Source organism: Eriocheir sinensis, chromosome 10 (assembly GCF_024679095.1).
Source record: "Eriocheir sinensis breed Jianghai 21 chromosome 10, ASM2467909v1, whole genome shotgun sequence".
Lineage (NCBI taxonomy): Eukaryota > Metazoa > Arthropoda > Malacostraca > Decapoda > Varunidae > Eriocheir > Eriocheir sinensis.
This window is the reverse complement of record NC_066518.1, coordinates 2,378,109-2,403,727: the sequence shown is the minus strand read 5'-3', so window position 1 is coordinate 2,403,727 and position 25,619 is coordinate 2,378,109. Positions and strand designations below refer to the sequence as shown.

Here is a 25,619-nt window from a genome sequence, read left to right as displayed (position 1 = left end):
ATAAGAGGAGGCCGAGAGGAAGAGGAAGAGGTAATACAGACATAGATAAAGACGGAATAAAGGCGATATAAAACAAGGAGAAAGAAAAATTAGGACAACAAAGATAATAAAGGAGAAGATGAAGAGGGAGGAGATAAGAGCAGAAGAGATGGTAAGGAGGAAGAAGAAGAGGTGATAAAGAGGGAGATAAAGAAGGGATGGTGCTGAGATAAGAGGATGAAGAGAAAGTGAGGAAAATGAGGGAGATACAGGAGAAGATAAAGGAAGGAATAGAGAAGATGGGATAAGTGAGGGAAAAAAAGAGAAGAAAAGGAGGAAGAAGAAGAGATAATAAAGGGATAAATAAAGAAGGGATGATGCTGAAAGAGGAGAAAGAGAAAGGAGAATGAGGATAATAAGGGAGATACAAGAATAGATGAAGAGGGAGATGATGGCAAAAGAGAAGATAAGGAGGGAGAAGAAGAGATAATAGAGGGAGAAATAAAGAAGGAATGATGCTGAAAGAAGAGGAAGAGAGAGGAGAATAAGGATAATGAGGGTGACACAGGAATAGATAAAGAAGAAGATGAGAGCAAAAGAGAAGAGTAATGAAGATGGGATAAGTGTGAGGAGCAGTTAAGAAGAGAAGAATGAAAGTGACTGCAATGAAGATGATAATGACGATGATGATGATGATGATGTTAGAAGATACAAAAAAAAAAAAAAAAAAAAAAAAGGAAAGGAAGAGAACGAGAAGGATAATAATGAAGAAAAGGAGACATACAAAGACGGAGAGATAGATAGATAGACCAAAGTAAAGAGGAGATAGACCGATGATAACGATAGATAGAAAATATATAGAAGAGACAGAGATAAAGATAAAAAAAAATACGAAGAAGAGAAATTATAGAAGACTGGAAAAGGAGAAAAGAGAAAAAGGAAGAAGATGAAGAGAAATGATAGAGGATATAAAGAGGAAATGAAGAAATATAATAGCGAGATAAGAGATAGATAGGAGAGACAAAGAAAGGTCAAAACAAAGAGTGGAATGCATAAAGAAAATGAAGACAAGACAGAAGACTGAGACGAAAGGTTACATAGAGAGAGAGAGAGAGAGAGAGAGAGAGAGAGAGAGAGAGCCGCCCTTGGACCCTTCCCCGTCAGCCTTACCTTCAGCCCCTGCCGCAGCGCTCCCCGATCCGCCCTTGTCGCCCGTCCCTGCCTTCTCCAGCCGCTCCACCGCCGTCTCCAAGCGGGACACCAGCGCTGCCAACTCTCCTGCCATGATCTTCAGCAACTCTGCAAACGATGACGCAATGTTAGAGATAGAGATACACACTTATAATACACAGAATAAGCTATGCAAATACTGCCAAATAGATCACACGACGCTAGTGAAATACTCCTGAGGGAACGTAAGTGTCTATAAGAATTGCTCACAGGGGTAAACTATGCTAAACTTCCAGTACAGTTCAACAATAACAATCCGTTCTCTGTTTTTCGTATGTTTCGTTTTATGGTAAACGTATAAAAAGAAAACGGGAATGTTTTTAATTAAACTCGTGGACTAATGCGGTTTTGTATGCTTTTATTTGATTGAATGATTAAGATGAAATGAAACACAGGAGGGGAGAATGGAAAAGAATGACAACGAGGAAGATAAAGAGGGAGATAGGAAAAAAGAGAAGGGAAAGAAGATAGAGTTGAAATGATACACAGGAGGAGAGAATGGAAAAGAATATGACAACGAGGAAGATAAAGAGGGAGATAGAAGAAAAAGAGAAGGGAAAGAGAAGAGAGAAGAAAGGGGAAGAAGATAAGAGTTGAAATGATACACAGGAGGAGAGAATGGAAAAGAATATGACAACGAGGAAGATAAAGAGGGAGATAGAAAAAAAAGAGACGGGAAAGAAAAGAGAGAAGAAAGGGGAAGAAGATAGAGTTGAAATGATACACAGGAGGAGATAATGGGAAAGAATATGACAATAAGAAAGATAAAGAGGGATAGAAAAAAAGGAGAACGGAATGAGAAGAGAGAAGAAAAAGAGGAAGAAGATGGAGAATTAAGATGAAATGATAAACAGAAGGGGAGAAAGGAAAAGAAAATGACAGAGGAAGATAAAGAGGGAGATAGAAAATAAGGAAAACGGAAAAAGAGAGAAGAAATAATGAGGAAGATGAAGAGAGGAGATAGGAAGGAGAATAGAAGAAACAAAGATGAAGGTAAATGACAGGAAAGAAGAGTAGGAGAATAAAGAAGGGAAACAACACTGATGAATGGTAGTTATTAATATTAGGTGTTGTAGTTTCCATCCTTTCTATCTTTTTTTTTTTTCATTTTCTTTCTTTAACTCGTACGTGATGCCATTTTATTTATTTGCTTGTTTTTCTTTTTCCTGCTTGCGTTTCTGCTATTGATGGCACACACACACACACACACACACACACACACACACACACACACACACACACACAGTATCTGCAGTAATTTATACACGAAAGCACCATAACTTTGACCCGAGTGCCTACCTTGTACTGTTAATGTTGTTTTCCAGTGCTCGTGTGTCTCCCCTGACTTACAATATATATACACACACACACACACACACTGCCCCGACCCGTCTTGTCTATCCACTGACCTTTAATAATAAAACTCGTGACATTTTGCCTTTAAGGGTGTTCTATATATCAACACAAAAATCAAATAACAATACAAGGTTGCCCTCCATTCGATGTTATAGTCAAGCCTTCATTACCTTTTACTTTTGTTACCCATTGAAAGCTAAAAGGAAAATGAGGATGCTGATGATTACTCTGGTGGACTAATGTAATACGAACCGTGGCTACCATATTCTTTTTAATACAGTTTTTAGGGTATGTGAAGCAATGCAAGAGCAAAATATCACACATAACAATAACACAACAAAAAAACATCCGCAACACTAACCTCCTACAAGATAAAAAGGAGAAATAAAATAATGACGAAACAATATCAACTAATGGTCCCACAAAGCTGTCTAGATGCTCGCCTCTCTTCACACTCTTTGTACACTAAATTAAATCCTTGCCCGTAGCTGCTGGAGGGAAATCCTTTGCTAGTGAATAATACACCAAACAAGTCGATCGAAGCACGCTAATGAAATACTGCAGGGGGAACATAAGCGTGTGTGTGAGCTGCAAAATAAATGTCACGGGGCAGACTGCGCCAGACTTGCAGGGAGAATCACCACCACCACAGACTTGGTCGGCTCCGTTGACGTCAGCCGACATGGTCCCTCCGCGGCGGGACAAATCTGCATGACCCTGAAGGGCTCTATAAAGCCCCTGTTTCCACCCTAGAGGTGACGACAAATCGAAACAAAAACACCACCATTTCTGTTGTTGTCTGGTTAATGTAAGCTTTGTTTTATAAAGCATACGTGAAAAAAAAACGGGTATGTTCTTTATTATACAGATGGACTCATTCAGTTCGGGGAGTTATGAGGTAAACTGTGCTAGACTTGCAGGGAGAACTACCACCACCTCTTTTGTCTGGTGCTATTGTACGTGCTTATTTTCCAGTATGCGTGCAAAAAAAAAAAAAAAAAAAAAAAAAAAAAAAAAAATAAAATAAAACGGGAATGCTCTTAATTATGGCGGACTCATTCAGTTCGGGGCGTTATGGGGTAAGCTATTCTAAAGTAAAGTGATCGTTAGCGTTACTTTACGGCCAGGCACCACTGGAGGGCGGGGCCGGCCAGCCACCACTGGAGGGCGGGGCCGGCCAGCCACCACTGCAGGGCGGGGCCGGCAGGCTGGCACTCGGCCAAGCCAGGCTCAACTCACTGCAGAGGACGTGTGTGAGTACTGCTCAGGGAGATTTAGGGAGAGTATAGGGAGTGGGTGAGGAGATGAAGGGAAAGGAAAGGTAAGCGGGAAGGGTGGGTGAGGATATGGAGGGAAAAGAAAGTGGGAAGAGAGAAGAGGGTCGTGAGGTAAGAAGATCGAAGGGAAAGAATGGTATGAGGGAGAGGGCGATGGGAAAGGACATGTAAGTGGGGAAAGGGAAGTACAGGGGAGATAATGAGGAAGGAAAGGTGGGGTAAGAGGGAGAGTGAGGAGGGGAAATAAGGGAAAAGGGATAGAATGAGGGAAAGGAAGGGAGAAGGGGGGTAGTAAGGAGGGAAAGGAAGGGTACAGGAGAGTTAGGACGAAAAGGTAGAGTAAGAGGAAAGAGAGAGGAAGAAAATGAAGGGAAAAGGGGGGAAAGAGTGATGAGGGAAAGAAATGGTACAGGGGACATTGATGAAAGGAAGGGTAAGGGGAGAGAATGAGGAAGGAAAGGATGGGAAAAGGGGAGGAAGAGTGATGAGGGAAAGAAATGGTACAGGGGACATTGATGAGAGAAAGGAAGGGTAAGGGGAGAGAATGAGGAAGGAAAGAATGGGAAAAGGGGAGGAAGAGTGAGGAGGGAAAGGAATGGTACAGGGGACATTGATGAGAGAAAGAAAGGGTAAGGGGAGAGAATGAGGAAGGAAAGGAAGGGTAAGGAGAGATAATGAGGAAGGAAAGAATGTGTATGAGCAAGAGGAAGGAAAGAAAAGGGAGTATAAAGAGGGAAAGAGAGGCGTCCTGTGGGTAAAGGAAATCGATTGCGGTGTTTATGTGTTTATGTGAAGGGGAGCTATACGTTACGAGAGGGGGGTAATAGTGAGGGAAGAGGGAGTGTATAAACCAGGGCAATAAAATGTGGGACAAGTCCATAAACGAGATGAAGTATGCTAGTAACGAGGCGGACGATAATAAAGAGGAGAGGAAGGAAGCACCCGCAGTAAGTTAATATCACATAAGAGGACACAACCAAGGACATAAGAGTAGAGACTGAAGAGTGTACCGAAGCAAACACACGTCCAAGAGAAGCAGAGGAAAAGTTTGGACGATGGTGAGTTGAGATTTAATTAGACGACGTGAAGAATGAATAGCAAGTTAGTAATACACAAGGGAGTAGTGTACCCAAGCAAACACACGTCCAAGAGAAGCAGAGGAAAAGTTTGGACGATGGTGAGTTGAGATTTAATTAGACAACGTGAAGAATGAATATCAAGTTAGTAATACACAAGGGAGTAGTGTACCCAAGCAAACACACGTCAAAGAGAAGCAGAGGAAAAGTTAGGACGATGGCGAGTAGACATGAATGAATAGCAAGTTAGTAATACACATGGGAAGGTAACAATGATAGCTGAATATAGACATCAGTAAGGAAACAATGGTGGTAGTTAGGACAATGCCGAGTCGGAATTTAATAACACGAGAGAGAAAGCGTAGTAAGTTAATAACACGAACGGAAGGTAACAATGATAGCCGAAATGAAGGTTCCCAGACTGAATACATACGTTAAGTGGCAATTGTGGAGGTTTGAACGATGTCGAGGTAAGATTCAATAAGACGATATAAAGAACGAATAATAACTTAGTAAAACACAACATAATGTAACACTAACGGCTAAATAAAGAGTTCCAGGCTGAATACATACATCAGAAGGAAGCAACGGTGGAAGTTTGAACGATGGCAATGCAAGTTCCAATAACCCGATATCAAGAACGCATAGTCTCAGCAATACACGGGAATAAAGTTAACTGATGGGCGCATACAGAGTTTCCAGGCTCAAACAGAAGGCCAAGGCAGGAGTGGTTAGAGCGAGGGGCTGAAGGGCTCCTGTGTCTCAGAGCTGAGGTTTAATAACACGAAGCAAGACTCAACGGGCCATGAAACCGAGGGCTGAGTGGTGGTTATGTGTGTGTGTGTGTGTGTGTGTGTGTGTGAGTGTGTGTGTGTGAGAGAGAGAGAGAGAGAGAGAGAGAGAGAGAGAGAGAGAGAGAGAGAGAGAGAGAGAGAGAGAGAGAGAGAGAGAGAGAGAGAGAGAGAGAGAGAGAGGGGCTGAGGATGAGGAAGAGGAGGAAGAGCAAGAGGAAGAAGAAAAAGGGAAAAAGGGGAAGAAGGGAAAAAAGAGGAAGGAAAAGAAGAGAATAAGAGGAGAAAGAGGAGAAAGAGGAAATAAAGAGGGAAAAAGATGAAAACAGAGAGAGAGAGAGAGAGAGAGAGAGAGAGAGAGAGAGAGAGAGAGAGAGAGAGAGAGTGTGTACCTTGAGACCTTTCTTGAACCTACCCACGGCGACCATTTATCCTCCATTCCTTACTATTCTCTAAACTGCCTTCATTACCCTTTCATCTCCTTAATTACCCTCATTTTGCACTGTACGTCACAAATTACCCGCTAAAACTCCTCTTCAATCACTTTAATTAAATCTTCAGCCCTTATTAAAACCAACGAGCGTCATTTACCACATTTTTTTGACCTGGTTCATTTTCTTAAACTTAAAATTGATTCGCCGTTACAAAGATGAAGCTCCTGATCGTGAACTGAGCTGAAATGACGATAGTGGGTACATCAAAGAAAACGGGTTGGGGGCTTGATAACATACACTATGCTTATAATCAACGTGAAGTAACGGGGACCTAAGATGGGCTGGAAAAATAAATAAAAAAACATTAAAAAGGAGGAAGAGAGTAAATTAGAGGATTGTTTTGAGACTTGATTTCATACGGTTTGCTTATAATGAACGTGAGATAATGATAAACTTAAGTAAGCTAGAAAAAAAGGAAGAGTATATTAATGAAAACGGTCTGGGACATGATTTCTTGCGCCTTATTCATAATTAACGTGAAGACCAACAGACATATTCTTATACCTTATGCCCGGAAGCTCGCAAGATCAGGGTAAGCAAACTACTTATTCATTCACTTATAAATTCTGAAAAGGCTTTAGCATGTAAGGAAAAATATGCTTGGGTGTTAATGAGGAGCTAAAGTGAGCTGTAAAAAAAATAAAGAAAAAGAAGGAAGAGTAAACATTAATTAATTTCTTGAGTAAACGAAAGGAAAATGGGAAAGGGGAACAGGACACAAGAAGAAGAGCGGATTAAACTTGTGTACATAATATTAAAGAAGACTAAAACAGAGGTAAATAGACTCAGCTTCCCCCAATGAATAAGAAAAGGCAATTACTACATCATCACAGACTCAAGGGGTAAAATGCGACGGAGATGAGCACTGAGGTAAGGCGCCCCCACGACCCCCCCAACTTTACTAAATCTGTCTTAAATTAGATAAAAAAAAGGAATAAGAAAATGAAAAAGAAAAGGCAATTACTACATTTCTACAGACAAGAGGTATAAAATGTGACAGAGATGAGCACTGAGGTTACGAACACCCCCCACGAGACCCTCAAACGTTACTTACTTATAAAAAAATAATAAAATAAATAAATAAATAAAAAGATGCTGGATTGACGTTTAATAGATAAGTCGGTAATTGCGTCATTTATTATTCAGTGGCGGAACGGAGAGTTGATGATGGAAACGAAGGAAAGGAAGAAAAGAAAAATTGGAAAAGAAAAAAAAAAGTCGTTTCTCCACTCACGACCTCTTGATCTTTAGCATCATTAATAGTTCTCTCTCTCTCTCTCTCTCTCTAAAAAGACACTAGGCGGCCGTGAGATTTAATGAAGAGAGAGAGAGAGAGAGAGAGAGAGAGAGAGAGAGACCCACCTACGTGACAGATTAGGCTAAAAATTATCAGAAACGTCAAACTTCCGACGGGATCACTTTATCAAGGGATTCTCTCTCTCTCTCTCTACCTCACACTCGATTTTCACTACTATTACTACTACTACTACTACTACTACTACTACTCCTGTCATCAATAATAAATGGGAGTAGAATCAGAAGCAATAGTAGTAGTAGTTGCAGTAGTAGTAGTAGTAGTAGTAGTAGTAGTAGTTGTAGTAGTAGTAGTAGTAGTCATCAGCAACAACAAAAAAAGTAAAATTGATAGGCTGACATTATTTTTCCAGAGAGGTTATCAAAATTAATCTCCTTTGGCAATGACTAAACTAAAGAACGAGCGAACACACACACACACACACACACACACACACACACACACACACACACACACACACACACACACACACCTGCAACGTCCAGCACAACACAAACACAATGAGCTACTGACTGAGCCTTCTTCCTCCTCCTCCTCCTCCTCCTCCTCCTCCTCCTCCTCCTCTTCCTTCTTATCTGTATCCTATTCCCTTACTCTTCCCTTCTTTTTTCTATTCCTCCTCCTTCTTTTCCTTCTACTCCGTATCTTCCTCCTCCTCCTCCTCCTCTTCCTCCTTCTTATCTGTATCCCATTCCCTTACTCTTCCCTTCTTTTTTATATTCCTCCTCCTCCTTCTCTTCCTACTCCGTATCCTCCTCCTCCTCCTCCTTCTCTTTTTCTATTCCTCCTCCTGCACCTCATATTTCTTTGGCTCACTCAATCCCTCCTCCTCCTCCTCCTCCTCCTCAGGAATACGCGATAGGGCAGCAGAGAGGGGCGGTTTATCTCCTCCCTTCCTCCCCCCCACCCCCCCCGACCCCCCACCACCACAACCGCAACCACCATAAAAATATAAATAAAAAAACCCAGAAAAATCTATATCAATGGACCCAAACACTCGTCTCGGGTTCGAAAAAGTCTTATGAGAGAGAGAGAGAGAGAGAGAGAGAGAGAGAGAGAGAGAGAGAGAGAGAGAGAGAGAGAGAGAGAGAGAGAGAGAGAGAGAGAGAGAGAGAGAGAGAGAGAGAGAATGAAAAAAATATATATAGCCTATTATGCCACACAACAAACAATAAATCCTGAACGAACAAAGACACAAAAAACGAAGGAAAAAAAGGGAGAAAATAAGAATGGGAAGAGAAGGCAAAGAAAAAAAGATGAATATGAGAAAGAAATGGGAAAGGAAGAAAAAAAAGACAATGGGGAAAAAAGAAAGTTGAGAAGAAGTGTCTATGATAGAAAGGGAAAGGAGAAAAGAGGAAAGCATCATGAGAGAAAGAGGAAAGAAAGGGAAGAAAAAATAGTACAAAACAGGAAAAAAATAGGCGAGTTTGAGATGGGAGGAGAAAGGGAAAATGAAGAAAAGAAAATGACAAAAGGGGAAAGGAAGAGAAAAGAAAAAAAAAACACACCAACGCCCGTATTTCCAAGCCTAACGAAGGATAGAAAGGAAAAAGAGAGAGGAAAAGGAGGAGAACAAAAGAAGAATCATGGAACAACAGAGGAAGGAGGGAGGAAAAGAAGAAGTTCAGAGAGGAAAAAAAAAAAAAAAAAGAGGAGAGAAAGTAAAGAAGAGAGGTTGGAGGGAAGGAAAGAAGAGGTAGAGGAAAGGATAAAAAATAAGCAGAGAGAGAGAGAGAGAGAGAGAGAGAGAGAGAGAGAGAGATGAATGAAGGGGCCGAGCGCTAACCTAACCTAACCTAAAGTTAATATGGCCGGAAGCATTCACAGCGTCTGACATTGATACATTTCTCTCCTTACAAAACAGAGTAACAAGGTGTCAAATTTATAACCTGCATGTAAGAAGAAGTGATATATATGTAAAGCGAGTGGAGGCCTTAATATATTTTCCATTTAGACCGAACAGAATGATATAGAGAGAGACATTAAGGTTGATAGGTATAAAAGAACAGTTAGAAGAATAAAATATAGTCATGAGATTAACTTTATGAAGGGAAGAGAGAGGAAAAGGAGGAAAAAACAGAAGAATAAGCATAGAACAACGGAAGATGGGAAGCGGGAGGAAAAAAATAAAGGAAGGGAAAGGGAAAAAAAGAGCTAAGGGGAGAGAAAGTAAAGAGGTGAAGTGAATAGGAGGGGAGAGAGGAAGAGAAGATAATAAGAGAAAAGGGGAAGGAAGGAAGGAAGAAAGGAAGGACATGGCAAACCGAGGAAACGAGAGAGGAAGTAATAAAGAAAGGGAGGGAAGAGAGAGAGGTGGAGGAGGAAAAAAAGAGGAAGAAAATGAGAGGAGGAAAATGTGGATAAGGAAAATAAGTAGAATGGAGGAAAAGATAATGGTAAGGAAAGAGAGAGAGGGAGAGGATAGGAGAGAGGGAGGAAGGAGAAAACTGGACGAAGGGAGAGAAAAATTAGGAAAAAGGAGAAGAGAAGAAAGTTAAGGGAAGAGAGAATGAGAGAGGTAAGGAGAGAAGGGAAGGGAGGGAGAGAGGGAAGGAGAAAACTGAGGAGGAAGGGAGAGAAAAGTTAGGGAAAAGGAGAAAAAGAGAAAGTTAAGGGAAGAGAGAGAGAATGAGAGAGGTAAGGAGAGAAGGGAAGGGAGGGAGAGAGGGAAGGAGAAAACTGAGGAGGAAGGGAGAGAAAAGTTAGGGAAAAGGAGAAAAGGAGAAAGTTAAGGGAAGAGAGAGAGAATGAGAGAGGTAAGGAGAGAACAGTGGAGGGAGGGAGAGGTGGGGAGAGAGAAGAGGTAAGGCTACTTTAAGATTAGTAAAAAAAAACGCGCAAACATACGCACGCACGCACAGGTAAATACACATAACCAGAGGTAGACCCGAACCGATCCACCGCCCCGTCGACCTCTCCTTCAACGTACCTTCCTCTGCTTCCTCTTCACTGCTGCCCCCTGCCTGCTGAGCTTCTGGGGGGGGCGGGGGCGGGTTAGCATTGTCAGCAGGGGGGGCGGCATGGGGTACAGGGGGGGCACTAACCGCTGACTTCGCTACACTCTTTACCGCGGAGCTCTTCCTCGCGCGTTCTTCCTGCCATCCTGCTTGTCCCACTCCTTCCTGTGACGCTTTTTCTCCTCCACCTCCTCGTCCATACTTTTCCGCTTCTCCACTTTGCGCTTCTGACACGCCTCCTCCTCCTCCTCCTCCTCCTCCCTCGCGAGACTCCTCCGCTGCTGCTCCTTCTTTTGGTGCCTCTGTTCCTCCTCCTGTTGCATCCTCATGGACATGGCCGTTGACGGGGCCGTTTAGAGGGCCGTTTAAGGCACCAACGGAACACCGCCCATTGCGTGCGTTGCGTTTCTCGGGGTGTGGGGAGTCCTCCGGCCCGCTCTTGCCGCAGCTACACGCACTGCCCATCCTGACCCTGACGGCGACGGCTGCAGCTGCTCCTCCTTCGCGTCCCCGCCGCCACCGCCACCAGCATCATCAGCCACGCACGCACGCACTCACGCCGCGGCCCCCAACACCTACACGTGTCCGCTCACTCTCGTTCACTCTCTCTCATGTGTGTGTGTGTGTGTGTGGGTGGGGGTGTAGGGGGGGAGGTTGTGTGTGTGTGTTTTTGTGTGTGTGTTGGGGGGGGGGGGGTCGTTCTTCTTCCTCCTCCTCTTCCTCCTTCGTTCACTCTCTGTTAATGACGGTCAAGGATGTTTTTTGTTTTGTTTTGTTCGTTCGTCACTTCGAGCTTCGCAGTTTTTTCGTCTATGTTTTTTTCGTGTTTTTCTTTTCCACGAGACTTTAAGGTGAAAACAAAATCCTCTTCAGCCTTGTATTCACACGCTTAGTTTTACGTTTTCCTTATATTTTTCGTTTTCTTTGCCAGTTATTTATTATTATACCTCAAATCTACACTGGAAAATATATACATACACTGAATATTCACGATAGATAAAAAAAAAAAATAAAAAATAAAAAGTTTGATCAGATACGACTCCTCCTTCGCTCCCCCCCCCCATCTACCCACCCCGAAAAATAGATACAAACTAGTCCCCCCTCCTTCCCCCCTACCTCACCCGTCCCCCCCAAAAAATATCCCTCCCCCTTCCCCCAAACTAAACAGGACGTAAAAGAATTAGTTTACCTTTCCTGATCGCGTTTTCTTTTTTCTTTTATACTCCAGGAAAAGTAAGCAAAAGTAACAGGAGGAGGAGGAGGAGGAGGAGGAGGAGGAGATAAACAGGGGTGAAGATAACCACATAAATACTAGAAATCGAGAGAGAGAGAGAGAGAGAGAGAGAGAGAGAGAGAGAGAGAGAGAGAGAGAGCGTTGAAGAGTGTGGGAAAGAGAATAGAGATAGACGGAGGGACATTCCAAGCAATCATTGAGTGGAATTGTGTCAGAGAGAGAGAGAGAGAGAGAGAGAGAGAGAGAGAGAGAGAGAGAGAGAGAGAGAGAGAGAGAGAGAGAATGGAAAGATAATAAAGGAGGAATAATAAGAAATAAACAAAAAAAAATATATAAAAAGAGAAAAGGAACAACCACAGAATATAGAAAGAAAAAGTGCGAGGGAGGGAAAGGGGAAAACAAAGAGAACGCAGAAAGAGAAATTGGAAAGAAAGAAAGAGATAAAAAGAAGAGAAAGAGATGTGGAAGGGAAGAAGAAGGGGAAGAAGAGGAAAGAAAAACAATAAAATAAATGAAAGGAAATAAGGAAAGGAAAAAAATGATGAAACGGAATATAAAAAGCGATTGAAAAGTTGAAAAGATAAAAATGAAAAATGAAAAAAAAGAAAAAGGAGGAAAGGAAGACGAGGGAGAGGAGGAAAACATGGTGAGAGAAGAGGAAACTTAGCGGAAACTAGGAGGGAAAGTTATGGAAAGGAAACCGTGAGAAACATGTCAGAGAGAGAGAGAGAGAGAGAGAGAGAGAGAGAGAGAGAGAGAGAGAGAGAGAGAGAGAGAGAGAGAGAGAGAGAGAGAGAGAGAGAGAGAGAGAGAGAGAGAGAACAAAAAGATGAGGTAAAAGCTCTGACTAATATAGATAGATTGGGCAGACAGACAGACAGACAGACAGACCAATTGACAGATAGACGCCCAGCCAATAAGTCAGCCATTCAGACACACATACATACATACGCACATACACACAGACAGACAGACAGACAGACCAATTGACAGATAGACGCCCAGCCAATAAGTCAGCCATTCAGACACACATACATACATACGCACATACACACAGACAGACAGACAGACAGACAGAAAGAGAAAGAAAGAAATGGAGCAAGATAGAAAGAAACAACCATTAAGAAAAAGAAAAAAAAATATCGAAGAAAAGAAAAAAACTAATGAATGAAGCAGAAAAGAAGACGAAGAAAGAAGAAGAAAATGAAGAAGAAGAAGAAGAAGAAGAAGAAGAAGAAGAAGAAAGGAAAAATAATTCGTTGGCAAAAAAAGAAAAAAAAAGAAAAAAAAAGAAAAGGTAAAACCAAGAAGGTAGTTTAAAAAATACATAATGAGAGAGAGAGAGAGAGAGAATAAAGAGGAGGAAAAGGCGAGAGAAAATGTATGGAGGTCAGAGAGGGAGGGAGAGAAAGGAAGAGGAAACAGGTAACGAGGGAGGGAGGGAGAGAGAAATGGGGAGAGAAGAGGGTGAGTTTCAATCCTCACATTCTAATCTACCTTCTCTCCCTCCCTCCCTCTTCCTCTCCTTCCTTCCGTTCTAACATTCCTTCTCTCTTAAATTCTCTTCTTCTTTCTCTTCTTTCCTCCATTCGTCTCTCTCTCTCTCTCTTTTCACTCTTTCTTTTTTTCTTTCTCTCTTTCCCTTCTTCCTTCTTAGTCCCTTCTTTCCTCCCTTCCTCCCTTCCTTCTTCGTCATCTACTTATTTTTCTCTCTCTCTCCCTCCCTTCCTTCTCAGTTCCTTCTTTCTCTCCCTACATGCCTCCCTCCCCTTCACCTTCTCTCCCTCTCTTCCTCCCTCCATTTCCTTTCCTTTCCTTCTTCGTCATCTTTTTTTTTCTACTCTCTTTCCTCTCCTTCACAGTTCCTTCTTTCTTAACCTTCATTCCTCCCTCCTACCCTCCTTCCCTCCCTTCTTTCTCTCCCTACATGCCTCCCTCCCCTTCACCTTCTCTCCCTCTCTTCCTCCCTTCCTTTCCTTCTTCGTTACCTATTTTTTTCCTACCCTTTCCCCTCCTTCACAGTTCCTTCTTTCTTAACCTTCATTCCTCTATCCTACCCTCCTTCCCACCCGTCTTTCTCCCCCGCCCTTCTTTCTCTCCTCGTCACTCCACTCTTCACACTTAACGCTTCTCAAGTGTCCATAACGTCAACATCCTTCTGTGCTTGGATGTAAGGATGACAGTAGCGTGTCACACACACACACACACACACACACACACACACACACACACACACGTCACTAGTTTTGGTTTTTAGTAGTTCACGTTTCGCCTCAAAAATGTATTATTACTTATTTTTATTATTATTATTGTGTATGTGTGTGTGTATTATTTATGGTCATTCAGTCACCCATTTTCACACATTTACTTGTAACCGATGTAGAGTTCCTTATAATCTCTCTCTCTCTCTCTTTCTCTCTCTCTCGCTGACAATCTCTCTCACATGCATGAAATTCCTTCTCCTCGTCACCCAATGCCCCTTCATGTCACCCCCAGTGCCCCCCAAGCCACCCCATTGTCCCCCAGCATGCCCCGCCCCCCAGTGCCACGTCAGAGGGTCGTGGGGGGGCGGGGGAGGGAGGGAGGTGCCACCCGCCACCTGGGCACCGCGTGGGGAGATACACTCGATACACGCACAAACACACGAACGCGGTCTTCTTCCCTTTCCTCTTTGCCTTCCCTTCATTCTCTTTTTCTTCCCTTCTCTCTTTCATTTTCCTTCCCTCTCCTTCCTTTTCCTCTACTCCTCTCCTTCTTTACCGTTCCCTTCCTTCTCTGTCCCTTCCCTTCCCATCTTCTTTCTCTTCCCTTCCTTTCCCGTTCCTTGTTTTCCATTCCGTTCCCTCTCTTTCTCTTCCCTTCCCTTCCCTTCCCTCTCCTTCACTTTCCTTTCCTTCTCTCCTCTTCGCTTCCCTTTCCTTCCTTTTCTCTTCCTTTCCTTTCCCTTCCATTCACTCTCTCCTTCCCTTCCCTCTCCTTCCGTTCTTCCTTTTCCCTTTCCTCTCCTTCCCTACCCTTCCACACGGTTTCAAGGGTAGCACTGAACTCTACACCATGCAGCTTTAGAATCACACACACACACACACACACACATACACACACAATACAGAAGGCCTTACGAGTCGCACCAGCCCATTCTCTCTCTCTCTCTCTCTCTCTCTCTCACACACACACACACACACACACGAACCCAGAAACCCAAACCACCACCAACAACAACACCACCACACCACGCCCGCACCCACGCCCGCAAGACCGATCCCGCACGCCGACACGCCCGCACGACACACACAGTACCGCACACAGCCACAGGGAGACACAGTGAGGGCGAGGCGGCAGCGAGCAGAACCGGGAGTTGCCGGAGCCCCTCAGATTCAGCTGTGGCGGCGGCGCGAACGGTTCCCATGGAAACACCCCAGGGCCGGCGAGGGGATGGGGGGCGAGGGGAACAAAAAGGAGAAAGGGAATCACTGAGCGGGGGACGAGGAGGAGGAGGAGGAGGAGGAGGAGGAGGAAAGAGAGGTAGGAGGAGGAGGGAAGAGGAGACAGCCGGCCATTCAAGTTGAGACTGCCGGCGTCGCTTGAGTGTATTGCGGACGTTGCTACACCCTAAAATTTGCCGCTACACCCCTAAAAATTTCTTCTACACCCTAAAGAATAATTCTACACCTTCTTTATTCACTCCTACACCCCAAACACTGCTTCTCCACCCCCATAACCCACTCCTACACCCCCCAAAAACTGCTTCTACACCCCCATATCCTACTCCTACACCCCCCAAATTTGCCTCTACACCCTCATATCCTGCTGCTACACCCTCAATGCTTTTAAGTTTTTAACCCCCTAAAATGTTTCTGTACCCCCCAAAACTGAGCCTACACCCCCGCTATCTCCCCCCTACACCCCTGCCTGCTTCCTTCGTCCCCTGCCTGCCTGCCTGCTACTCCCCTGCCAAGCGCCTGAACCCTCCTCTGTGTCCCCTTGCTTCCCCCCTCCCCAGCCTCCTCTCTCTCCCCAGGATGCCTCCACACCTGCATTCTCCCACACCCTCTGCTGCCATTCTAACACCCCTGCCGGCATTCTACATACACCCTCCTGCCGGGCATTTTAACCCCCCCATGTCGGCATTCTACACCTCTGCGGGCATTCTACACTCCCCTAATAGCATTCTTACACTCCCTATCAGACTTTTACACTCCCCTGCCGGCATTCAACAACCCCTGTCAGATTCCTATTCCTTCTGCATGCCTCTAAACCTCCCTGTAACTTCCCTTTACCATTTTCCTTATCCTACTGCAACCCCTTATCAGCATCCTACACTTCCTTATCAACATCCTACACTCCCCTATCACCTTCTACCTTCTACATATCTCTAAACCTCCCTGTAACTTCCCTATACCATTTGCATTATCCTACTACACTCCCTTTGAGCTTCCCACACTCCCTGTCTCTCCTTTTCCCACCCTGAATTACCCTGCCTCTTCCTACTACTCTCCCTGTCAAATTCCTTCTTCCCTGCACTCCCTGTATCTCTCTGTCTATACCTCTGGACTTCCTACGCCTTATCCTTTACTTGGTCTTCATACAACACTGTTTTTATATACTTTCACACCTACAGCCATCTTCCCATTCTCCTCTCTAGCTTGTCGGGACTCTTCTCTGTCGATTCTTAAAACATCCCAAGGCGCCCAAGCTCACCTATTTGACAAGGCTTTCGTGGGAGTTTTTGGAGGATTTTCAGGTGCAGTTTCTTGACCCTGGTGGTGGTTTGACCCTTCTTCTGTATAATGAACGTAGGGAAATGCGCTTAAGAATTCGATTGATTTCATTTTTGCCCTTTGGAAGTACCTGAAGTGAGAGGCGGTTGCGTGAGAGGATATCAACCCAGATCTGTTCCGATAATAATTTCTTCATCTGGTCTATGTACAACACTCTTTTGCAAGTCTGTATATACCTTTACAACCATGATCGTCTTTCCATGCATTGTCCTTTTTATACCTTGTTGAGACTCTTCTATTGGTTGTTTAAGCATCCCAGATCTCTTCCAACACCTTCCTATCTACTGGTCTATATACAACACTCTCTTGCAAGTCTGTATATACCTTTACACCCATAATCGTCTTTCCATGCATTGTCCTTTTTATACCTTGTTGAGACTCTTCTATTGATTGTTTAAGCATCCCAGATCTTTTCCAACACCTTATCTACTGGTCTATATACAACACTCTCCTGCATGTTTTTATATACTATTACACCCATCTTCTTTCTCTTCCCTTCCTTTCCCTTTCCTTGTTTTTCATCTCGTTCTCTCGCTTTTTCTTCTCTTTCCTTCTTTTCCCTTCACTTCCTTTTCCTCTTCCCCTTCCCTTCCCCCTCCTTCACTTTTCTTTCCTTCTCTCCTCTTTGCTTCCCTTTCTCTTCCTTTCCTTCTTTTCCCTTCCCTTCCCTCTCCTTCACCTTCCTTTCCTTCTTTCCTCTTCGCTTACCTTCCCTTCCCTCTCCTTCACCTTCCTTTCCTTCTCTCCTCTTCGCTTCCCTTTCTCTTCCTTTCCTTTTTTTTCCTTCACTTCCCTTCCCTTCCCTCTCCTTCACCTTCCTTTCCTTCTTTCCTCTTCGCTTCCCTTTCCTTTTCCTTCCATTCCCTCTCTCCTTCCTTTCCCTACTCTTTTTTAGCTTGTCCAGACGCCGCTGTTGAGTCTTGCAGCATCCCAGATCAGTTCCTACAGGCTCTCCTTTACCTGGTCTATATACAATGGTCTCCTGCCAGCTTTTATATACTTTTGCACACATAGTTTGTTTCTGTGCCGGTTTGCATAGCCTTACACTCTTTAAAATACACATAGTTTTTTCCTTTTCCTCTATAGCTACACACCGCCTCCACCTCCTCCTCCTCCTCCTAATCTGCCTTTAAAATACATACTTATATTTTTTTGTTCTTGTGTTTCCTCCTCCTCCTCCTCTTCCTCTTCCTCCTCCTCTCTCTATAATACACACAATGCCTTTTTTTCCTCTCTTGTACTTACAGTTTTTCCTCCTCCTCCTCCTCCTCCTCTTCCTCTTCCTTAAAATAAACATAAGCTATTTTTTTCTTCATCTTCCTCCTACTCCTCCTCTTGTTCCTCCCTTCCTCTTCCTTAAAATAAACATAAGCTCTTTTTTTTCTTATTCTTCCTCCTCTTCCTTCTCCTCCTCCTCCTCCTCTTTCTTAAAATGCATGAAAGCGCCGCATCTTCACGCTCCATTTCACTCTTGCCCTCACTTTTTTTTTCATTACTACTTCTACTACTACCTGCTCTCTCTCTCTCTCTCTCTCTCTCTCTCTCTCTCGAACACTTTTACTTTCACGCCTAACATCCACCTCGCTCCTTTTTTTTTTTTTTCTCTCTCTTTTTCCTCCTGTCTTCTCTCCTGTCTTCTCTCCCCCCTCCCTCCCTTCTCTCCCTCCCTCCCTTACATAACAGGGTATAAAAACTTGATACACACATCTCACCTCTCTCTCTCTCTCTCTCTCTCTCTCTCTCTCTCTCTCTCTCTCTCTCTCTCTCTCTCTCTCTCTCTCTCTCTCTCTCTCTCTCTCTCTCTCCCGTTGGTCTCCTTTAATGGTCATCTGTACCTCTCTTCTCTCCCTCCTCTCCCCCTCCTTTTCTCCTCTCTCCCTCCTTTCCCCTTTCCTCCCCTTCCCTTTTACGCAGCTGAAGTAGTCTCCCTCTTCTACCTCCCTCATCTCCCTTTTCTCTCACATCTATGCACTTCTCCCCTATTCTCTCCCTTCTCCTCTATTCCCCCCCCCCCGCTCTCACTCTCTCTCTCTCTCTCTCTCTCTCTCTCTCTCAAAAAAAAAAAAAATGACGACGGTATTTAAAAGCCAATCTAACCTACGTCACCTCAAAACCAATTAAAACGTAAAAAAATAAAAATAAAAAAAATCACAAAATATCGAAGACGTGGGAGCGCGCAAACGTCACCTCAGCGCTGTTAATTAAAGGTAAGGTGACAGAACGACAGGTGAGCGAGTGACAGGTATGAGGTCTTTGATGCTACCGAAGAGATGTAATGAAAGGGGACACGTGAGGGAGGCTGCACTGAATGAAAGGAAGAGAGAGACGAGGAGAGATAAAAAAGGAGCGAGAGAGAATGGATGGGGGGGGGGGGGGGGAGAGAGAAGGGTAGGAGGGAGGGAGGTAGACGACATCACAACAGGAATCAAACAAAAGCGTAGCAGATATAAAAGATAGGAAACGAGGGAAGAGACAAGAGAGTGTTGAGGATAAAAGAAAGGAAGGAGAATTGAAGAGAATGGAAAGAAAGGGAAAGGGAAGAGAGGGAAGGGTAGGGAAGGGAGAGAAGGAAAGCGAAGGGAAAGAGAGGGAAGGAAATTGATTAAAAGGGGAGGTAAGGGACATAGATGGGAGGGAGAGGAAAGGAAGGGAAGGGAAGGGGAGGAAAGAGAAGGAGAGGGAAGGAAAGGGAAGGGAAAGAGAGGGAAGGAGAGGGATTAAAAGGGAAGGTAAGGGACATAGATGGAAGGGAGAGGAAAGGAAGGGAAGGGAAGGGGAGGAAAGAGAAGGAGAGGGAAGGAAAGGGAAAGGGAAAAGAAGGGAGGAGAAAAGATGAAAAGGGAAGGGAAATGAAAGATATTGGAAGGGAAAGGAAAGGGAGGGAAGGAAAGGAAAGGAGAGACAAGGGAAGGAGAGGAAAGAAGGGAAAAAGGAAAGAGAAGAGAATGGAAGACAAATGAAGGGAGGAGAAAAGATGAAAAGGGAAGGGAAATGAAAGATATTGGAAGGGAAAGGAAAGGGAGGGAAGGAGAGGAAAGGAGAGACAAGGGAAGGAGAGGAAAGAAGGGAAAGAGGAAAGAGAAGAGAATGGAAGACAAATGAAGGGAGGAGAAAAGATGAAAAGGGAAGGGAAATGAAAGATATTGGAAGGGAAAGGAAAGGGAGGGAAGGGAAGGAAAGGAGAGACAAGGGAAGGAGAGGAAAGAAGGGAAAAAGGAAAGAGAAGAGAATGGAAGACAAACAAAGACCAATAATGAAAAAAAAAACTGAAATCGAAGAAAAAGAAAGACAAAAAAAAAAATACATACAGGAAACAATAGAGCGAGAAGATGAACCCTTAAAAAAAAAAAAAAAAAAAAAAAAAAAAAAAAAGGTGAAAACACAAAAGCTAAAAAAAAAGGAAAAAAGAAAAGCTAGTAAATGGATAAAACAAACAGACTATTCTACATCAAGGTGACAGACAGACAGACAGACAGACAGACAGATAGACAGACAGACAGACAGACATACACTTGGCAACGTAGCTTTAATACTGGACACTTCAATGAGACACTTCACCGACACCCTTCACTTCATTATCGGCTCAGTGAACGTTTGACACTTCACGTTCACGCTTCCATAATGAACGTTTCAGCACCTCGGAACGTTGCTATCAAAACGTTACCCAAAGATTATTACGTTCACAACCACCATCATCACCACTACCACTGTCACCTACGTTCTCCTCCTCCTCCTCCTCCTTCTTCTTCTTCTTCTTCTTTTTCTTTTTCTTTTTCTTCTTCTTCTTCTTCTCCTCCTCCTAGCCCTCCATCTCTATCTAATCCATCTCCTATCTGTCAAAACACTTCTTTTCTTCAAGTGCTTATCCACCTCCTCTTCCACCCCCGCCTCGTCCTCCACCTATTCTCTTTTTTTTCACATTTATTTCTGTTATTTTGGGGTTGTTTGTATCTCAGCTTCCTTCCTTCCTTTCTTCTTTTTCTTCTTTGTCTTTCTTCTTTTGTGGGTTGTCTTTCTGTGTCCACTTCCTTTCTTTCTTTTTTCTTTCTAATTATTCCCTTCCGTTCTTCTTTCGTTTTCCTCTCCTTTCTACCCACCGATTTACCTTCATATATTCCCTCATTCGTTATCTATCTCCTTCCCTTCTTTCTTAAATCCTTCCTCCTACCTACCTACCTATCCATATATCTATCTACCTACCCATCTACTAACACACCTGTCTACCTATACCTGCCTAGCTTCTTACTAAATAACCTACCTTACCTAACTACCCTTCCTATCATCTCCCAAACACTTCAACCTTACCTTCTTACTAAGTGAAAGGTAAAAGAGGAGAGGGAGGGAAGGAAGAAAATGGAGAAAGGGATTAAGGAAAAGGAGGATACGGAGGGAATCATGAAGAGGGGGTAAGGGAGGACGAGGGAATCGGAGTAAACCACAAGAACGTAAGAACATAAGAACGTAAGGAGGCGGAACAGTCGGTTTTCACATGGCAGATCCTACAGCCCATATTCTCAGACGCACTCATTCCCACAACAAATAATTCCCAAGGCCACAAGTAAGTCCAGCTGGGTTCCCATGAGTGTTTTCCACATTCAACGTACAGAAGCCTTGACAAACCATCACTGGGGTTATAAATCTACCCATGGAAATACAAACAACAACTCCAAAAACCTTAATAGATTTGGAAGTCTAGGCCCCGAAATGAATATATAACCAGGCCACAAAAGGAGCTCAGTTGGATTCTCATGAGTGATTTCCATATTCACGATACAGAAGCCTTGACAAACCATCACTGGGGTTATAAATCTACCCATGGAAATACAAACAACCACTCCAAAAACCTTAATAGATTTGGAAGTCTGGGCCCCGAAATGAATATGTAACCAGGCCACAAAAGGAGCTCAGTTGGATTCTCATGAGTGTTTTCCATATTCACGATACAGAAGCCTTGACAAACTATCACTGGGCTCGTAACACTAACCATGGAAATAACGGCAACCACTCCAAAAGCCTTAATAGATTTGGAAGTCTAGGCCCCGAAATGAATATGTAACCAGGCCACAAAAGGAGCTCAGTTGGGTTATCATAAGTGTTTTCCATATTCAACGTACAGAAGCCTTGACAAATTATCACTGGGCTCGTAACACTAACCATGTAAATAACGACAACCACTCCAAAAACCTTAATAAATATGGATGTCGAGGCCACGAAATTGATATATAACCAGGCCACAGAAGGAGCTCAGTTGGATTCTCATGAGTGATTTCCATATTCACGGTACAGAAGCCTTGACAAACTATCACTGGGGTTATAAATCTACCCATGGAAATGCCAACACAACTCCAAAAGCCTTAATAAACACGGATGTCTGGGCCTTGAAATGAATATATATGGGCCAGCTATACACTTCCCATCTGTCATTCCGGTCCATTAATCTAACTAGCCAATTAAAACTGTCATCCGTATCGCCATCACCCACCTAACAGCTTCACCCGTTCCACTCATCCACTGTACTTGATGGAACGTACGCCAGGTATGAACTAGATGCCACTGTAACGTTTATTATGAAGTCGTGTGATGATAGTAATGAGTGAAGGGAAGGTAGGTAGGTAAGGTAGATAATTTAGTAAGAAGCTAGGCGGGTATAGGTAGATAGGTGTGATAGTAGATAGGTAGGTAGATAGATATATATATAGAACGTTTTTAAAGACTGGAAACTAAACTAGAGACGTAATGAGAGAGAGAAGGGACACGAAAGAAGGAAATGGAAGAACGAGGAGATGAAAGGAACAGGAGAGGAAGGGAAAAGAGAAAGGAGAAGAGGAAAGGAACGGGAAAGAGAAGGAAAAAATTGATGGAGAGGAAGAGAAAAGGAGAGAAAAGTTAGACTAGAGGAGAAAGGTAAGAAAGGGACGTGAAGGGAGTAAACGAAGGAAAGAGAAGGGAAGGGAAGGGAAGAGAAGAGAAGGCAAGGCAAGGCAAGGCAAGGGAAGGGAAGGGAAGGGAAGAGAAGGGAAGGGAAGATAAGATAAGAGAAAGCAAGGCAAGGCAAGGGAAGGGAAGGCAAGGGAAGGGAAGGAGAAGGGAAGGGGAGGGAAGGGAAGGGAAGGGAAGGGAAGGGAAGATAAGAGAAGAGAAGGCAAGGCAAGGCAAGGCAAGGGAAGGGAAGGCAAGGGAAGGAGAAGGGAAGGGAAGGGAAGGGAAAGGAAGGGAAGGGAAGAGAAGAGAAGGGAGAATAAGCAACGTTGACATTGAGATTCGAAACTAAATAGAGGATTAAGACAAGGAATTGGATGCGTTTGGAGAGAATACCACCACCACCACCTTACACACCACAAACTGCCACCACCACAACCGTCACCTCCCCCTCCAACAGACACACACCCCTCTCTCTTCACTCAACCTACCACCACAACCACCACCACCACCACTGTCACCACCTTCACCACAATGAGGAATACACGGACACACGAACACACACGGCCTGGTAATTTCAGGTACAAACGCAACACAGGTAAGTTTGCACAGGTGAGGTTTTCAGGTAACACACGAGACACACAGATGACAGAGACTTGTGCAGGGAACACACTGAGAGAGAGAGAGGAGAAGAGAGAGAGGAGGAGGGAGCAGCGGAGGGAGCGGAGGAAAAGGGGGGTGAGGGGTGAGGGGGCGGGAGAGGCCGGGTGGTAAGCGGACAAACCCATTGCTTAGTGTTATGAAGGGCGTAATGAGAGAAGGAAGGGAGGGAAGAGGAAGGGAAAAGGGAAGGGAAGGGAGGGGTGATGAATAAGGAGAAGGGAGGAAAGAGGAATGCTGGAGAAGGAAAGGGTGTGAAGGGAAGGAACAGAGAAGGGGAAGGAAAAAGGGAAGGGAAGGGAAGGGAAGGAAAGAGAAGGGGAAATGAAGGAAAAGGAAAGAATGGGGAATGCTGGAGAAGGAAAGGGTGTGAAGAGAAGGAACAGAGAAGGGGAAGGAAAAAGTGAAGGGAAGAAAAGGGAAGGGAAAGGGAAGGGGAAAGGAAAGTGGGAATGCTGAAGAAGGACGGTAAGGTGAAGAGAGAAGAAGGAAGGAAAGAAGAAAGGAAGGGAAAGATGATGAAAGAAGGGAAGAAAAGGGAGGAAAAAGGGAAGCTTGAGATTAAAAAAGGGAAAGAAAAAAAGGAGAATGGAAGGAAAAGAGGAAAAAGGGAGAGAGGGAGGAAGAAGGGGTAAAATGAATACTTGAGAGAGAGAGAGAGAGAGAGAACAGGGTTATATTATTGGTATGAGGTCATTTTGGTAGGATTTCCTCCCTTCCTCCTTCCCTTGTTCTTCCCTCCTCTTCCCTTCCTCCTCCTTTGTCTTCCTTCCTCCTCCTCCTCCTCCTCCTCCTCCTCTCCTTCCTTTCTCATAATCCTCACTCCCTTCCTCCAATATTTATCATCCCTTTATATATATCTCCTCCTCCTCCTCCGATCAATTATTTTAATCCACTGTCTTTAAGAGGAAAACACGAGTAAACGAAGACGAAAAGGAAAGAAAAGGAAATATTAGGAATAGTATAAATATACCTAAGATTTATTATTTTCTGAGAATTTTCAACTGTTGAAATATTTTTAGCCTAATAAATAAATGGTTCTTGTATATTTATCAGTTTTTTTATATATATATATATATATATATATATATATATATATATATATATATATATATATATATATATATATATATATATATATATATATATATATATATATATATATATATATATATATATATATATATATATATATATATATATATATATATATAATTATAATTAACTAAGGCTATCAAAAATATTTATGAGGTAGAGAGAAATTTACTATGAAGCCAAATTAATAAAAGGAAATTGAAGGAAGAGGAGGGCGTTTAGATAGTTTATTAGTTAAAAAATACTACAGAGTTAGAGAAATTTGTGAAGAAAAAGAACTAATAAACAAACATAGGTTGAATATAGTTGATCCAGTTATGAAAAATATTTCAGCAGTATTAGAGAAATGTACGGAAAGAAGCCAAATCTATAAAGGGAGTTGAAAGAAGAGAATATCGTTTCAGATAATATAAAAAATAAAAGAGGTTATTATATAGTTCATCAGTTGCTAAGAAAATATTGCAGCGCTAGAGAAGTTTACAGAAGAAAAAGCCAATATATAAAATGACGTTGAATGAAAAATATAGCGATGTATATATATATATATATATATATATATATATATATATATATATATATATATATATATATATATATATATATATATATATATATATATATATATATATAAAAAGGAAAGTTGATCAATTTCCTAGGAAAATATGATAATATAAAAAGGAGAAGTACCTAATGTATATAGTTCATCGTTGTTAAGGAAAATATTGCTGCAATATAGAAGCTATAGAAAAAGCCAAATATATATATATGACGTTGAATATATATATATATATATATATATATATATATATATATATATATATATATATATATATATATATATATATATATATATATATATATATATATATATATATATATATATATATATATATATATATATATATATATATATATATATATATATATATATATTAATTCAACGTAATGTAATCAGTAAAACGAAGATTTATTTTTGTTTTTCTTTAGTCCGTCAAAATTATTAACGATCTCAACATCAAAACCGTCCGACGTGTTTTTTCTTAACTGTCTTTTATAGTCAACTAAAACGAATGACGAAAAGCCTAAAAGAAAGGGAGGTTGAAATACAGTTATAGTATTGACGTTTTCTGTTAATTGTCAACTGCTGAAATGTTTTCAAGCAACTGATTTATAACTATATTTATTTATTAGGTTTTTCTGAATTTTCTACATGAAATTTTCCTTGAATTAAATTGCAGAATATAGAAAATAGAAAATACCTATTATAAAGGAGGTTAAAGGAAGAGGATATATATATATATATATATATATATATATATATATATATATATATATATATATATATATATATATATATATATATATATATATATATATATATATATATATATATATATATATATATATATATATATATATATATATATATATATATATATTCACCGTACGTAATGT

The 25,619-nt window shown here is 42.3% G+C and overlaps 1 long non-coding RNA gene across 10 annotated transcripts; it reads right to left on the bottom strand.

The window, feature by feature from the left end:
- Positions 1 to 1,124: 1,124 nt before the first annotated feature.
- Positions 1,125 to 23,059, bottom strand: LOC126996437 (uncharacterized). Of its 10 annotated transcripts, none has more exons than XR_007751172.1 (3): positions 23,044 to 23,059; positions 10,451 to 11,437; positions 1,125 to 1,278 (listed from the first exon to the last, which is right to left on the bottom strand). It is a non-coding gene; the product is annotated as an uncharacterized LOC126996437 (long non-coding RNA). The 10 variants fall into 10 exon arrangements; XR_007751173.1 differs by having other exon boundaries at positions 10,451 to 11,432; XR_007751169.1 differs by lacking the exon at positions 23,044 to 23,059 and adding an exon at positions 15,010 to 15,151 and having other exon boundaries at positions 10,451 to 11,432.
- Positions 23,060 to 25,619: the final 2,560 nt, after the last annotated feature.